This window comes from Carcharodon carcharias, chromosome 28, assembly GCF_017639515.1.
Source record: "Carcharodon carcharias isolate sCarCar2 chromosome 28, sCarCar2.pri, whole genome shotgun sequence".
Taxonomy (NCBI): Eukaryota; Metazoa; Chordata; class Chondrichthyes; order Lamniformes; family Lamnidae; genus Carcharodon; species Carcharodon carcharias.
Window position 1 is genome coordinate 7229779 of NC_054494.1, and position 17513 is coordinate 7247291.

The window sequence follows — 17513 nt, forward strand, 5'->3', positions numbered from 1 at the left end:
ATTTTTCACTGGGGAAGAGGTCCCTGCTCCTGCCAAGTGCCTCGCAGCCATTTTACACTCGAATGAGTGTTAAGTGGCTGCAGGCGGGACTTTTGCCCCTCACTCGGGAGGGAGTCCCGCCTTAGAGAGATGTTGGCCTATCTGCAGCGACGGTGCTGCAGTGGACAGAAGAAGAAATGCAGGAAGATGTCAGAGCCTAAGTCCGGGCACTGGAGGCCCAGGTATGTTCAAGGGGTCCCAGGGCGGGGAGGGTAGGGAAGGCCTGTTGGGGTGGGGGGTGTTGTTGATCAGGGTCTCGGTGGGGGAGAGGCCAGGAAGGGGGGTTAGGGAGGTTCAGAAACCACTGAACCTTAAGAAGGGGTTCCCAGCTTCAAAGGGGGACTTCTTATAGAGGCACCTCCCCTCTCCTTCCCATCCGAGATGTAATCCCATACATTTTCGGGCTTCCCCCACTCCATTTCAATCCTCCCAACGGCCTAAAAATTGATGCTGGATCGGAAAAGGCCCTTAAGTGGTCATTAATCGGCCATGAAATGGCCTCACCTGGGGCAAGAGCGGGCTCCCTGTCCACGGCCTTGCCGCCCCAGAGTGAAATTGCCAGGGCGGGCGAGAACCCAGAGGGAATCCCCTTCTCTTCAATTTCACGCTGCCCCCCCATACCCCTTCCCCAACCCCTCCCCCTGCCTAAAAACCCTCTGGTGGGGGACCATAAAATTCTGGCCAATTTTTTTTTAAACTTTATCTTTATTGCTATTTCTTATTATTTTAAACTGGTCTTTTCTGCTAAACAAAGTCAATTAAGGTGTCTGACCCTCTGTCTGTGATTTATCATCAGCGGGTCTCCCAAACAAAATAATTCACTCCTCAGTTTTGGAAATGTCACACATTGTGATGCCTGAGGAGATTCTAACAGATCCCCTGGAACTGCACAAACTAACTTCAAAGAGAGACACACGGTGGGCATTGTGTTTGATAAGCCAGGCTTGTTAGCAGAGTTGATGAGTCTGTGGAGACAATGACTTCCCAAATACTAGACCCTCAACAACCCATAATGGCTGAGATGTTATCAGTCCTGGGCACAAAGCCAATTTCCAAACACAACTTTGTTGAAGTCACCGTGGAGAAGTAAGGTCACATGACCTAAGATTCTGGCTTGCTGAACAGATTACTATTACTCTCTGAACTGCTTACCCTAGTTTGCTGCTTTAACATTCGATTGGCTGGCCAGACAGAAGAAAGCTCTGGCCAAGTTGGACAACTGGCCCCCGTCTAAGTTGACTTTGCTGGGAAGATTTTGTACTATCACCTACAGAGCTAATTCAATCTCTGCATGCCTGCTTCAATTTGGGACATCGACACCACCGGAAAAGCAAATCTTACACCATCAATCTTCAGCCAACTGTCCTCTGTGAAAGAATTCCTCATTGGACTTTGATTCTGGACTCTGGAATTCACACAAACCAATATTTCATTTTCTCTGTGGTCCTTGTACAAGATAACTTCCTTTTCTCTATCCCTCCCTTTACAGTATAAGTGGGAAGTTGCGGACATACCTCTTCACAATTTTTTTGAATGTGCGCAATAAGCTAACCTTCTGAGTTCATCCTAACTCTAGCTTGCTGTGGGAAATATGCCACTGCCTATTCTAAAAAAAAACTTAAAACATCTTCTGTTTAAGGGCGGGTGGTAAGAAGAAGAATCAGTGCTGCTTGAACTGACCCCCTTCTGTCCATAACACAGGGCACAATGTTAAGCAATTGATTCAAATTGCTATTGCCCCACTGGACTGGTCTTCCCTGTTTTTGACACTGGGTGTGTCTTCTTCGACCCCATGGTGACCCTGACCCAGAAAATTGAAAATATTTAGGTGTGCCAAAATAATACACTTGACTTTAATTCATTAACCCATCTCATTCACATCAGCTTTAAGCAGTGCAGGCTTTTGTACGGCTCCCACAAATTGCAAGGACCGAGAGGAGGTGCCTGGCTTCAGTTGTTGAGCATTAGTGCCACCAGGTGATCACTTCATACTCTGTTCAACAGAGCAGAATGTTTCTTTGGTAAACACTGCTGTGGTTGAAGGGTGTCACTACATCACTTGAGTATGATAACTCTGCACAACCAAAAGGCTACAGGATTTGTTATAAAGTGGTTCCTTTAAGGTAGAGCTCAATATTTTGGAACAACATCAGTAAAGCATTGCTCGCGAAGTAACCTCCAATACATTTACAATCTGTGACTAACAGGAATCTGACCCTGTGTCAGAGCCCTGATATTTATTGGTTTGAATCTTCATTCTGCTCAGTCCCTGAACTGCCCTGCACCAAGTCGTGAGCGAGTTAACACAGGCACATCATCTTCCTAGGAAGCATATGTGGGCACTGAGAGCGGGAATCAAAGAGCGAGGTCACGTCCGGCAGTTCATTCTACTGTTTGCTGACTAGCTCCAGGGATCCCTGGCCTGGGAGAATGGTGGCATCAAACCCATCCTGACAGAGTGTGAGAAAAAACTTCGAGACAAAAGCATCGGCAGGATTAAATAGTAAATTAGTGACAGAAAGGCTGCTTTACATCTATAGTGCACTGCTGTGACATTGGTCCACATCAGCCCTCTCTTGAGTGAAATCAACAATTAATAATGAACTAACATCTTCCTTGATGGAGAACCCTTACAGTCAAAGGAGACTTTCCTACCTTAGTACAGTGACTGCACTTCAGAAACAACTACATTTGCTGTAAAGCACTTTGGGATGCCCTGAGGTTCTGGAAGGTGCTATGTAAATGCACTATTCCACGATGGAAAGCATCGTATCTGTGCCTTACCCACATGACCTTTCCTGTTGGAATGGGAGTTCTGGCTGATTTTTCTCTTTCCCAGACCAGGAATACTGGGTCAGTCGTGATACCTCACGGTTGTCCAGGCTGAAATCAGCTAACTTGGCAGAACGTGAGTTGGATACAATGGCTCTAATTCCAAATATTGGTTATCTGGTAGCAGACCTGACAGGCCATCTTTATATCTTCATAGAAAAGACAGGGAGTTTGTCAAAGGGAGTGACTGTGTGTGACCTTGTGTTTATATAGCACCTTTTATGACCTCTGGGTATCTGAAAGCTCTTTACACCCAATGCAGTCCCTGTCAAGTGTAAACACTGTTGTAATGTAAGAAACGTTAAAGCAAATCTTTTGCACAGCAAGATCCCGCAAACAGCAAAATGACAATAAACTATTATTTTTATATAGGTTTCAGTTTCTGAATGGAAAACTGGCCAGGACGCCAGGAAAAACTGTCTCGATTTCTTTGAATTCACATCATTGGATCTTTCATATTGGCTTCAGAGGGCAGGAAGGGTCTCAGTTTAACACCTCACCTGAAAGACAGCATCTCCAACAGTGCAGCAGTCCCTCAGTGCTATATTGAGTGTCACCCTGGATATTATTTGTGTTTACGTTACTGGAGTGGGACTAAAGGAAAGCATGCTCCAGAGCCAAACTCACCTTTACGCATATTTACAACCAGACACTAGTAAGTAGGGAGGGGACACCGGGGAGTGGCTGAGAGCAGGAAAGATGGTGAATTTTCCTGTCTGAGATCACCAAACTGTACAGACCTTGTCCTCACTCATCACCCCACCAGCCTCCACGTTCAAAGGATCATCCTACGCCATTTCTGCCAACCCCAGCATGATGCCACCACCAAACACATCTTCCCTTCACCACCCCTGGCAGCATTCCGCAGGGATCGTTCCCTCCAGGACACCCTGGTCCACTCCTCCATCACCCCCTACACCTCAAACCCCTCCCACGGCACCTTCCCATGCAACCGCAGAAGATGCAACACCTGCCCCTTTACTTCCCCTCTCCTCACCGTCCAAGGGCCCAAACATTCCTTTCAAGTGAAGCAGCATTTCACTTGCACTTCCCTCAACTTAGTCTACTGCATTCGTTGCTCCCAATGTGGTCTCCTCTACATTGGAGAGACCAAATGCAGACTGGGTGACCGCTTTGCGGAACACCTTCGGTCTGTCCACAAGCATGACCCAGACCTCCCTGTCACTTGCCATTTTAACACTCCATCCTGCTCTCTTGCCCACATGTCCATCCTTGGCCTGCTGCATTGTTCCAGTGAAGCTCAACACAAACTGGAGGAACAACACCTCATCTTCCGACTAGGCACTTTACAGCCTTCTGGATTTAATATTGCATTCAACAATTTCAGATCCTAAACTCTCTCCTCCATCCCCACCCCCTTTCCGATCCCCCTTTTTCCAATAATTTATAATTTTTTTACAAATATATTTTTCTTTTCCCACCTATTTTTACATTTATTTTGATCTATTGTTTCATCTCTACGTTTTAGCCCATTTCGATCCCTTCCCCCACTCCACTCCCACTGGGGCCATTTGCCACTAGCTTGTCCTGCTTGCTACCCTTCATGTCCCCACTAGCACATTCCTTAGATAATATCACCACCGTCAACACCCCTTTGTCCTTTTGTCTATGACATCTTTGGCAATCTCTTCTTGGCCACCACCGATCACTGGCCCTCTATCGAGCTCTCCTGTCCTACCCCCCCTCTACCAGCTTATATTTCACCTCATTTCGATATTTCCTTAGTTCTAATGAAGGGTCATACAGACTCAAAACGTCAACTGTGTTCCTCTCCGCAGATGCTGTCAGACTTGCTGAGTTTTTCCAGGTATTTTTGTTTTTGTTCTAGATTTCCAGCATCTGCAGTATTTTGCTTTTATGTACAGACACCAGGACCTTCAGCTTAGCATGATTCATGATTCCAGACACTGGAACAGTGTCTTTGGAGTAGCTCACTACTGACATGCAAATAAAGCAACCTGCAGGGACAATGTTCATATTGCAGCATTGTGGAATATTACAATCTGCCCACCAAACCCCCTACCCACCCCCAAATACCCCCCATCCCCCAGATTGATCTCTATTCAGTTGAAGCTGTGCAGACACAACTAATCACACTGCCCAACACACTGCTAAACTGTGGAAAAGCAGCCACTCATTGAATGTCAGTGGTTACCTTTTGCACACTTGAAGCTGTGGTACTGATATTCATAACTATACGTGAACCTGGTGATTCAGTGAATCAGCAGGAATATTATTGCCAGTCGGTGCTTTGCTATGTCTGCCTGTCAGGTACTTTCAGTGACACTATCCTTAAAGGCTGGGCTGACAAACACACACACACACACACACACACACAGACACATACACACACACACACACACACCACACCCCCCCCCCCCCACCCCTGCAGTGAAGGTCCTGGCTTTCATCCCCAGTGTCTGTACAGTTTGGTGATCTCAGACAGGAAAATTCACCATCTTTCCTGCTCTCAGCCACTCCCTGGTGTCCCCTCCCTACTTACTAGTGTCTGGTTGTAAATATGCGTAAAGGTGAGTTTGGCTCTGGAGCATGCTTTCCTTTAGTCCCACTCCAGTAACCTAAACACAAATAATATCCACGGTGGCAGTCAATATAGCACTGAGGGACTGCTGCACTGTTGGAGATGCTGTCTTTCAGGTGAGGTGTTAAACTGAGACCCTTCCTGCCCTCTGAAGCCAATATGAAAGATCCAATGATGTGAATTCAAAGAAACCAAGACAGTTTTTCCTGGCGACCTGGCCAGTTTTCCATCCCTCAACTCCCAAGTACTCAGAGCTGAACATTTCAGGAAGAATTAGTTCTGAAATAGACAACACTCACCTCCTTGCTGCTGTTTACACCCAAATTCTGTGGCGAAATATGAGGTGATGCAGGTTTCCCATCACACCTGATCTTCATATACAAGTTGTCACATCCGCCTCCTGATTCATCTGCAGCTTCCTTGTTGTGTCGGCACATATACAATGTATTGTTGCGCATTGCGACATCTAAACCTGAGAATATTGCTGCACCAGTTCTGGCCTGCCCTGTACAATGAAACAATATCAGATAAGTCAAAGGTATGAGGGAGCTCTGTGAGTGAAGGGAGCTGCCAAAACTTGAATCTACCAATCAGTGACAAGCTTCATTGGCCATCAATCAATATTCTGAGGCAAGGAGTGAAAAATAGAGACTAACTTTTTAATACAGACTCTGCCAGTTCCCCAACTGAGAGCAAAGGCTAGCAACACTAACTTTAACATTGTGCACTGAAGCCCAGCACTCTAGCATAAGAGAGAATGGCAGCGGTCAGAAATATGTATTTAAATATGAGCGTCACATTGCAGTTTAACCTTATTGTGGAATCTCTGTTATATCTACTCCAATCCCAGCAGACAGAATGGAAGGACAGCACTGCACACAGATAGAATCTTCCTGCCTTATCTGGACATCTCAGAGTGCTTTACAGTGAAGAAATTACTCTGAAAGGGCACTGACTGTGATGTAGGCAAATGCGGCAGTTCACATGTACACAGCAAGATCTCTTTTAACTAGAGCCTACTCCTGCTCCCAATTCGTATTTATGTATGTTCACCAGGAGCAAACAGAAGTTCTTGACCTGAGCAAATGATCAGTCAGAAAAAAAAATTAGCTCTATAAACCCTTATTTATTCTACAATCGAGTAGTTCCTTTGTAAGGCACTTTAGGACTGAATTTCACTCTGGGTGGACTCCAGGCAGGAGGTGGGGGAGGGGCATGGTGGGGTTGGGTGGTTAAGGCTGATTGAGCCACTCACCCCATATCCCCAGAGAGAGGCCTGAGCAGCGCTGTAGCGTGTTAGATGTGGCTCAGTGAGTAAAGCTCTTACCTCTCACTCTCACTCCAGTGACTCAAGCTTAAATCCCTAGCCTGATGCTGAACTACAATCTGAAAGTATCCTTCAGGCAAGATATTAAACCAAGGCCCTGCCTGTTCTCTCAGCTGAAGGGCATTATTTCAGAGAAGAGCAGGGGGTTTGGAGGGAGTGCAGCAGGCTTGACACTATTTGATAATCTGTTCAATTTTTTCATAAGGTGGACATAGAGCGTGGCAATTACCATTGGACTAACTTGGTTGAAACAGAGCAATTGTTTCTGTAGTGATTCAAAGTTAAGAACGTGCCTCCACACCCCAAATCAGTCATTTTACCTGATTTACACATAATTACCTCTAACTCTCTCTCCATCACTTCTGACCTCTTAGCCTCAGAGAAAGCCCTTGTAGATCTCTAGTTAAAAGCCTGGCTGCCTGCACAAAATGACTTCTCTTTAGATTTGAATGGCGGAGCTGGGAGGTGTGGAGGAGTCGAGCATTTTGGGGAGTTCAGATTCACAAAACACTAAAGGCAGTGCCTAATGTAGATAAAGCCATAAAGAAGCAAATGGAATACTAATACGACAAGACATATGGAATTTAAAAGTTGAGATGTAATGGTGTCTCCATACAATATGACAGTTGGAAGGCTGTGTTGAATTCTGGGCTCCTCAGTAGGGGGGAGATGTTAAGGAAAGAGAAAGTGAGCAGCACAGATGGTGTGGACAAATATGAAGAAAAGCTTTTTTTTATTATTCATCTAGAGAAGATTCTGAGGCGATTCAAGAGGACGTTTAAGATTAAGGGATGGGAAAGAGTAGATAGAAGCAGAAAAAGATGTATAAATGAGATTAAGTGTAAGAGGTTTAGGGCAAAGAGCAGGAGGAGCGTTTTTCTACAGAGAGCTGTGAGGCTGTGGGATGCATGGGCCTGAGCTAATGATTGAAGTGGAGACCAAGGCAGCATTAAATAGGTTAGATAGGTGGTTAAAGGAAAGGGAAGTAAAAGGGATATGGGAACATAATGGACACATGGATTTCCATGCTGCTAAAACCAATGGACAAGCCGAGCTGATGGGCCTGTTTATATGTTGTAACTTTTATGTAAATTCTTTGTTAAAAATTTCTTTCAGAGTCAGTTCTATCCAACTGTTTACAGCCAGACATGGGGGCCAATGGCCTCCCAACACAACAGGCTAAGGAGATGTATTTTGATTGTAAAGGGAGGTGAATGAATTACTTACGTATATCCTCAAAGCCTCATTCATTCGCATCTTAATTACTGATCACCCAATTTGTTATTTAACTTGTTCAAATATGTGAATGATGTAACATTAAAAATATTTTTTGTCCCCAATTTTTTATGTAGAAATATGATCAAAACATCCCCAAGGTATCTGTTAAATATCAGCTTAAATGTTGGACAGGCCAGCTCATCACTACTAGGAATCATACTGCACATCCCCCTCCATAGGCAGGGGCTTAGTCCAATGGTAATTGTTCACCTTATGATAAAATTGAACAGATTATCAAATAGTGTCAAGCCTGCTACACTCACTCCAAACCCCTTGGCCCTCGGTTTAACATCTCATCTGAAAAAAATGCCAAGTCAGCACTCCCTGAGTACAACAATATAAAGTTAGCGCTTAAATCCTGGATTAGAGTTTGTTACTGTATAGTCGTAAGGCTGCTACCAATTGAACCAAGCTGACACAACATCACATTAACTCAACATAGAGTAACAACTGAACCTGGAGGTGTTCTGATCTGACAGACTGCACAGTGCACAAGTTTGTAACGATATATCCGATGAAAAGTAAACTCTGTACCTGAGTTGTTAGGACCTGGTTGATTCATTGCAACAGCATGGAGAAGCCTTAAGCAAAAGCAGAAAATGCTGGAAATTCTCAGCAGGTCAGGCAGCATCTGTGCAGAGAGAAACAGAGTTAACGTTTCAGGTCCACGACCTTCCATCAGAACTGGGAAAAGTTAGAGATGTCATAGGCTTTAGGCAAGTCCAGAGGCACGGAAAGGGGGGATGGTGGGGAGCAGGGAGAACCTATGATAGGGAAGAAGGCAGGAGAAATTAAATTACAAAAGGGATAATAATGTACGATGAATGAAGATGGAATGGGATAAGTAAAGAGACAAAAGGTGGCTCTAGAGGAGACGTAATGGAAACAGCAGGATCATGGCCAGCAGCTGTCACTGGGTATAAGTGAGTGCTTGGTTATGATCTGGAATAGGTACACTCAATGTTGACCCTGGAGGGCTGTAAAGATGAGGTTTCGTTCCCCAAGTTTACATTGAGTTTCATCGGAACAGTGCAGGAGGTTGAAGACAGAGTTCAGCAGGGGGAGTGGGTCAGAGAAATAAAGTGACAGGCAGCCGGAGCTCGGAGTCACGTGGACTGAATGGAGACATTTCACAGAGCAGTCACCCAATCTGCACTGGGTCTCCGCAGGATGGAAGAGATCGCATCATGAGAAGTGAATATGGTTTATTAAATTAAAAGAAGCACGCACAAGTCACTGTTTCACTTAGAAAGAGCAGGTGGGGCCTTGGAAAGTGAGGAGAGAAATATTCCACCTGCTGCACTTACATGGGAAGATGCCTTGGGCAGGGGAGGGTGTGTTGGGAATAATAGAGGAGTGGACCAGGGTGTTGGGAAGGGAACTGTCCCTTCTGCTAACTGCTGAAAGGAGATGGATGGCAGGGATGTATTTGATAGTGGCATCATGCTGGAGGTGACAGAAATTGCAGAGAATGATCTGTTGAATGTGGAGGCAGATGGGGTGGAAGGTGAGGAGAAGGGGAACCCCATTGTGACTCTGGGGGAGGGAGGGCAAAGGGGGAACCTGTGATGGAGCAACATTGTGAGAGCTGATATAGAAGATGTTTTCACCAGAACAGGCACAACTGAGATGGAGAAACTGAGAGAATGGGATTGAGACCTTGCTGGAAGCTGGGTTTGAAGAAATATCAGGTAATGATGTGGTAACTGTAGGAATATGGTGGGCATTGATCCTAGAAATTCCTATCTTTAAAAATAGAGTCAGAAGTCAAGGAAAGGAAGGGAAGAGTTGGAGCTTGAAAGTAGAAGCAAAGTTGATGAAATTTCCCGGTTCGGGGTGAGAGCGGGAAATGGCACGGATACAGTTATTAATGTACTGGAAAAGAGTTGAGGGAGGGGCCAGAATAGGACTGGAAGAAAGAATATTCCATGTATTCCATCAAGAGGTGGGCACAGTTATGGGTTCCCATTGCAACATCTGCTATTTGGAGGAAGTGAATGGAGTTGAAGGAGAAGTTGTTCAATGTGAGAACAAGTTCAGTCAGGAGAAGGGGGCATTTGGGATGGAGATGAAGATGGGCAAAAGGAGGTGATGATTCTCTTATTCCCATTTACATCTCCTCTGGACACATCTTTTGTTTCTTGACTTGTCCAATTAGCATCTTCGTTTCCCTTGCACCATCATTCCTGCCTTCCCCTTTTGTTCATTCTCCTCTCCTTTCCCCAGCCTTTATGCTTGTTTAAAGTCTGCTGCATCACTAACTTAATTCAGTTTTGATGAAACTGAAACATTGGGCAGAATTTTAAGGCGTTTGCGTGCCAGGAAGCACTTAAAATTCTGCGGCTGTATTTCCTGCTGCCAACCAGCCTGCCCCAACCTGGAGACGATTTAAAGGGTGGAGAGCAAAACCTTGATTGGCCCACTTGCCCTCACGCCAACTGAGGTTCTTAAGTGCTCAATAAATGGCAACTTAATGGCCACTTCCCACCCGGCCACAATGTTTCAACTGGCAGGAGGAGGTTAGCAGAGGGTGTGAAGGGAAGCCTGTTGGATCTTGGGCAGGAAATGGAAGCGGGCCAGCCCCTTCATGGGCCCCTTTTCTGATTGGAGGTTTCCCCTCAAGGCCTGTTCCCCCCCAACCCAGATGCCCCCTTCCCTTGGCTGTGCACTCTGGTCCCTCCTTGCTCCCCCACCTCTCCCTCCCCCTCCTCCTCCCGAGGCTTCATATCCTGGCCCCACTGAGAACCCGCTCCACTCCCACCCCAATTTACCTGTATGCTGGCTCTCCTCCAGGACTGGCTGCAGTTCAAGCAGTGGCCACTGGTCCTGGTGGCGCTGCTGGGACCATAGAGCTACCACCCCCCAACCTGATTGTCCAGCAGCTCTTGGAGGCTGGAGTTGCTCCCAAGATGGGGGTGGAATGCCTGTCTCAAGCCAATAAACACACCTGAGAGCGATAAATGGTTGCCGTTGTGGGGGGTGGGGGGGGGGGGGTGAGTTTTGCAATGACATTTTTGGAGGCGGGGCAGGAAACACCGCCACCAGTAAGGTCCTGCCCTTTAACTCTATTTCCCTGTCCAGACCTGCTGAGTATTCCCAGCATTTTCCAAGTAGGAAAATTTCATTCCAGGTTTCCAGGATTCTCAGTATTTTGCTTTTGTGTGGAGAAGCCTTAGCTGCATTTATACTAAATAGACATATATTACCCCTCACTCATTGTTGTTTAGCCTTGCACACAGGCTAGTCCCCGGTACTTATAACAGTTAATTCCTCATCATGCTACCTCTTCTCTGGCTGACATTTTCTTTGTTAAGTTTTTGGCTTTGATTTTAACTGGTGATGGGTCAGGGTTGAGGGGTGTGCGCAGGGTGGTGTTGGGTGGGGGGATGTCGGGTGGGGGTGTCTGCATCGAGACGGGCAGGGATACATAAAGGAGGAAACTCCCCACAGAGAGCTCAGCATGAGACCTGGCCTTTTCAAGCTCCTGGTGGAACAGTGGAGCCTCTGGTCAGCAAGTAGACTCAGCCTGATTTTAACCTCACATCGACACGCCATTCCCATTGGACAGGGGATTAAAATTGCAGCGTTTATGTCCGACAATGTTGGCAGTGATCACTGTAGGTAAATCTTTAATGGGTGGTGGTGCTGTAAGATCTGGATTTCCTTTAATTTAATCATAAGGCTTAAGGTCAAATACAATTACTGACTAAGATAGGGAGAAGATCTAAAAGGGACTTAAAGCTCAGACTAGCCACAAAACCACACGGGTATGACAATGTTTTCACAAGCTCCACAAACTTTATTACATTTCCACAATTAGCACAAAGTCATGATAGTTAGCAAGGACAGAGGTCAGCTGTCACGTACACAATAGAACACTAGCCCTCAACCTCTGGTTGACTTTTTTTAATTTGCAAAAATACACTTTATTCATAAAATATCTGAAAGAACTTTACAAAACATTTCATCACCAAAAGTGCAATCAGATTCAAGTTTTCCACATAGATCATGTCGCACCCTGAGGTGTTTCAGTACAATCAAGGAACATTACAGACATTTCATAATGGCCATAACGGGCAGTCAGACAGTGCAATGGTATTTAAGTTGTCCACATAGATCATGTCGCACTCTGAGGTGAGGCATGTAATATTCACTGCATACATTCATGTGAGTCGTACAGCCCGAGGGGTCTATACAATTCCCAGCCCCTCGGTGCACTATGGCAGAAAGGTCTTAGACAGGGACCTTTCCCCATTGGGCCTTTGCAGTGGCTGCCCCAAGCTTCAGTGTGTCCCTCAGCACGTAGTCCTGGACCTTGGAATGTGCCAGTCTGCAACACTCGGTCAGGGACAACACTTTGCATTGGAAGACCAACAAGTTTCAAGAAGACCAAAGAGCGTCATTCACCGAGTTGATGATCCTCTGGACACCTTGTCTCATGATTGAAGTTGATCTTCTGTCTTCTCTTCTGATGATATCTTACAAATCCTTATTTTATACACTGTTCCCAGCTTGGCTCTGCGCCATATTAGGTAAAACCCTGTTTCTGTCTATCTGATTGGTCAGTCATTGCCCTTCCATGATGGTAGCTTGAGTCTGGTTTAGGTCATTGTCATTGTCGTTCAGGGGATCCAGACACCTGCTCCCTTGTCTACTGTATTCGCTGCTCCCAATGCAGTCTCCTCTATATTGGAGAGACCAAACACAGACTGGGTGACCGCTTTGCGGAACACCTTCAGTCTGTCCACAAGCTTGACCCAGGTCTTCCTGTCACTTGCCATTTCAACAATCCACCCTGGTCTCATGCCCACATGTCTGTCCTTGGCCTGCTGCATTGTTCCAGTGAAGCTCAACACAAACTGGAGGAACAGCACCTCATCTTCCGACTAGGCACTTTACAGCCTTCCGGGCTTAACATTGAGTTCAACAATTTCAGATCATGAACTCTCTCCTCCCTCCCCAGCCCCTTTCCGACCCCCCTTTTTACAATAATTTATAATATTTTTAGAACTATATTTTTTCTTTTCCCTCCTATTTTTAAATTTATTTCGATCTATTGTTTAATCTCCACCTTTTAGCCCATTTTGTTCCCTTCCCCCCACCCCCACTAGGGCCATCTGCCACTAGCTTGTCCTGCTTGTTATCCTTAATGTCCCCATTAGCACATCTTTTAGATAATATCTCCACCGTCAACACCCCTTTGTCCTTTTGTCTATGACCTCTTTGGCAGTCTCTTCTTGGCCTCCACCTATCATTGGCCCCCTTTCGGGCACCCCCTTCTACCAGCTTATATTTCATCTCATTTCTATATATCTTGTTTCTGATGAAGAGTCATACGGACTCGAAACATCAACTGTATCCCTCTCCGCAGATGCTGTCAGACCTGCTGAGTTATTCCAGGTACTTTTGTTTTTGTCCTGCTTCCTTGTTGTTTATTCATCAACAATGACTACTTATTGAGATTAATATGCACTTGTCCCATTTCACAGCTATTTAGCTAGACATGTTTACAATTGTTACTGGTTAAATGACTAACAGCCTCCCGGGGGGTTATACACAATCTAACAATTTTTGAACAAAGGATCTTTACATCGTCTGAATTCATCCTTTTCATCACTCCTGACATGCCAGGACTTGTACAGACTGTAGCTGACGTTCAGCTGAGTTCATCAACCATGCCTTGCAGCTATGATACATACAGAATACAATTTGAACTAAAATACTCAAGGATATGACAACTAAGTCTTAACAATACTGTAATCAAATAGAATAAACTCAGTTCTATGGTGTGGTGTCTGCAGTGGGTGCAGGTTCTTTAAACTGAATACTAGGTGTTGTTTGTAGTCACAGCACTCTGTCTTTCTATGTGGAAGCGTCAACAAGAATAAACTGGTCAGGAACAGTAACAAATGTTTTGCCCATTCAATGTTACTTGAAACTTCCTGTCCTGCTGCTAAAAATATTCACAAAGTCAAATAAGTGTACGTGGCTATTTTGTTCAAGAGAAGTTTGAGCAACGTTACTCAGCCTGTAATAAATATAAATATTGAGCTCATTATATCATTTCCTCAGCTCCATGTTCATTGATATCTTTAAGAGGTTGATGCAAAAAGTAATTTGATACAGGTATACGAAGGGTCAGCTGGCTTCAAGCTCCATTGGTAAGGGTTTAAACTAATTTGGTCGGGGGATGGGATACAGAGTGGAGGTATACTAGGGGGTGATGTACAGACAAGTATAGAAGAGAAACCAAGCCAGTCTGGAAGGCAGAGTGTATGTAGTCAAGTTAAGGCACAAGGGAGCATGACAAGGCTGGATAGCATTTATTTTAATGCAAGGAGTAAGGCAGATGAGTTGAGGATGTTGATTAACGCATGGGGATTTGGTACCATTGCTATCACGGAGACATGGTTGAGGTGGGGCAGGATTGGCAGCTCAATATTCCGGGGTTTAGAATCTTCAGGCGAGATGGGGCAGGGAGGGTGGGGTGTAAAAGAGGAGGTGGTGTTGCAATATTAATCAAGGAGTCAATTACTGCAATAAGGAGGGATGATATCTTAGAAGGTTCCTCAAATGAGGCCCTATAGGTAGAACTTAAAAACAAAAAGGGGGTAATCACATTGCTAGGGGTGTAATATAGACCCCCAAACAGTCAGGGAGAGGTAGGAGGCAGTTAAGTAAGCAAATCTCAAAGAAGTGTAAAAATAATACCGTAATATTAGTAGGGGATTTCAACTTCCCCATTATTACCTGGGATAGACAAAGTGTGAAAAGCTTAGAGGCGGCAGAATTCTTAAAATGTATCCAGGAGAGCTTTTTAAGCCGTAGAAAGTCCTACAAGAGAGAGGGTGGTGCTGGATCTAGTTTTAGGGAATGAAGTTGGGCAAGTGGTAGAAGCATCAGTGGGAAAGTATTTCAGTGATAGTGACCATAACTGTAAGATTTAAGGTAGTTATGGAAAAGAACAAAGATGGACTGGAAATAAAGGTTTTGAGTTGGTGGAAGGCCAATTTTAATATGATAAGACAGGAAGGATCTGGCCAAAGTGGACTGGGAGCTGCTACTTGTAGGAAAATCTACATCAGAGCAGTGGAAGTCATTCAAAAAGGAAATAGTGGGAGCACAGGGCCAACATGTTCCCTTAAAGGTGAAGGGTGGGATCAACAAGTCCAGAGAACCCTGGATATCGAAGAATGTACAGGATTGGATAAGGGAGAAAAGGGAAGCTAATGGTAGATATTGAAGGCTCAAAACAGCTGAAGCCCTAGAGGAGTATAGAAAGTGCAGGGGGTTACTTAAAAAAGAAATTAGGAGAGCAAAGAGGGGACATGAGAAAACACCGGCGGGTAAAATAAAGGAAAATCCAAAGGCCTTTTAAAAATATATTAGGGGCAAGAGGATAACCAGGGAAAGAGTAGGGCCGATTAAGGGCCAAAGTAGCAAACTCTGTGAGGAACCGGAAGACGTGGGTGAGGTTTTAAACGAGTACTTTGCATCTGTATTCACTACAGAGAAGGACAATATAGGTATAAAAATCAAGGAGGGGGACCATGATATAGTTGAGCAAATTAGCATTGAGAGGGAGGAGGTATTAGCGGTTTTAGTGAACTTAAAAGTGGATAAATCCCCAGGCCCAGATGAGATGTATCTCAGGTTGCTATGTGGGGCAAGGGAGGAGATTGCAGGGATTCTGACACTAATTTTCAAATCCTCTCTGGCCACAAGAGAGGTGCCAGAGGACTGGAGGACAGTCAATGTGGTACTGTTATTCAAGAAGTGTGGTAGGGATAAATCAGGGAACTAAAGGCCAGTGAGTCTAACATCAGTGGTAGGGAAACTTGTGGAAAAAATTCTGAGGGACAGAATTAATCTCCACTTGGAGAGGTAGGGATTAATCAGGGATAGTCAGCATGGCTTTGTCAGGGGGAGATCATGCCTAACAAATTTGATTGAATTTTTTGAGGAGGTGACAGGGTGTGTAGATGAGGATGGTGCAGTTGGACTTCAGTGAGGCTTTTGACATGGTCTCACATGGGAGACTGGTAAAGAAGGTAAGAGCCCATGAGGTCCAAAATTAGCTTAGTGGCAGGATGCAGAGGATGATGGTCGAAAGTTGTTTTTGTGACTGGAAGCCTGTGTCCAGTGGCATACCGTAGGGTTTGGTGCTGGGACCCTTGCTGTTTGTAGTGTACTTTAAAGATCTAGACATGAATATAAGAGGTATGATCAGTAAGTTCACAGGTGACACGAAAATTGGTGCTGTGATAAATACTGAGGAGGAAAGCCTTAGGCTATAGGAAGATATAGGTGGGCTGGTCAATTGGGCAGAGCAGTGGCAAAGATTTGATAGGCTTGGAGCAGCGAAGGTTGAGAGGGGACCTGACAGAGGTGTAAAAGATTATGAGGGTCATGGATAGGGTGGATAGTAAAGCACTTTTTCCATTAGTTGGGGTGTCAATAACCAGGGGGCATAGATTTAAGGTAAGAGGTAGAAGACTAAGAGGGGAGTTGAGGAGAATTTTTTTAACCCAGAGGGTGGTGGGAGTCTGGAACTCACTGCCTGAAAGGGTGGTTGAGTCAGAAACTCTCTTAACATTTAAGAAGTATTTAGATATTCACTTGCATTGCCATAGCCTCCAGGGCTATGGGCCAAGCGCTGGAAAATGGGATTAGTGTAGTCAGATCTCTGTTGACCGGTGTGGACAGGATGGGCTGATTGGCCTCCTTCTGTGCTGTAAACGTCTATGAGTCTAAATGGAATTTAATCCTGAAAAGTGTGATGTGATGCATTTTGGGAGCACTAACAAGGCAAGGGAAGACTCAATGAATGGTTGGACCCTCGGAGGTACAGAGGATCAGAGGGACCTTGGTGTCCATAGATCCTTAAAGGCAGCAGCACAGGTAGATGAGGTGGTTAAGAAGGCATATGGGATACTTGCCTTTATTAGTCAAGACATTGAAAACAAGAGCAAGGAAGTTATGTTGGAACTGTATAAAGCATTAGTTAGGACACAGCTAGAGTACTGTGTGCAGTTCTGGTCACCACGGTATAGGAAGGATGTGATTGCACTGGAGAGGGTGCAGAGGAGATTCACCAGGATGTTGCCTGGGCTGGAGCATTTCAGCTATGAAGAGAGACTGGATAGACTGGGATTGTTTTCCTTAGAGCAAAGAAGGCTGAGGGGGGACCTGATAGATGTATATAAAATTATGAGGGGCATATATAGGGTAGATAGGAAGAAACCTTTTCCCTTAGTGGAGGGGTCAATAACCAGGGAGCATTGATTTAAGGTAAGGGGCAGGAGGTTTAGAGGGGATTTGAGGAGAAATGTTTTCACTCAGAAGGTTGGGGGTATCTGGAATTCACTGCCTGAGGGGGTGGTAGAGGCAGGAACCCTCACAACATTTAAGAAGTATTTAGATGAACACTTGAAACACCATAGCATACAGGGCTACGGGTCAAGTGCTGGAAAA

The 17513-nt window shown here is 45.1% G+C and overlaps 1 protein-coding gene across 2 annotated transcripts in view; it reads right to left on the reverse strand.

Moving 5' to 3' along the window:
• LOC121270932 (fatty acid-binding protein, intestinal-like) overlaps window positions 1-5883 on the reverse strand; it is a 175550-nt gene extending 169667 nt beyond the window's left edge. Inside the window, exon 1 of one of the 2 annotated variants that reach the window (XM_041176555.1) lies at window positions 5734-5883. The gene's annotated coding sequence lies outside the window, so the exon portion shown is untranslated. Of the gene's footprint in view, window positions 1-1191; window positions 1445-5733 lie in introns of those variants that run through there. The other variant, XM_041176556.1, reaches the window with a different exon arrangement.
• Window positions 5884-17513: the final 11630 nt, after the last annotated feature.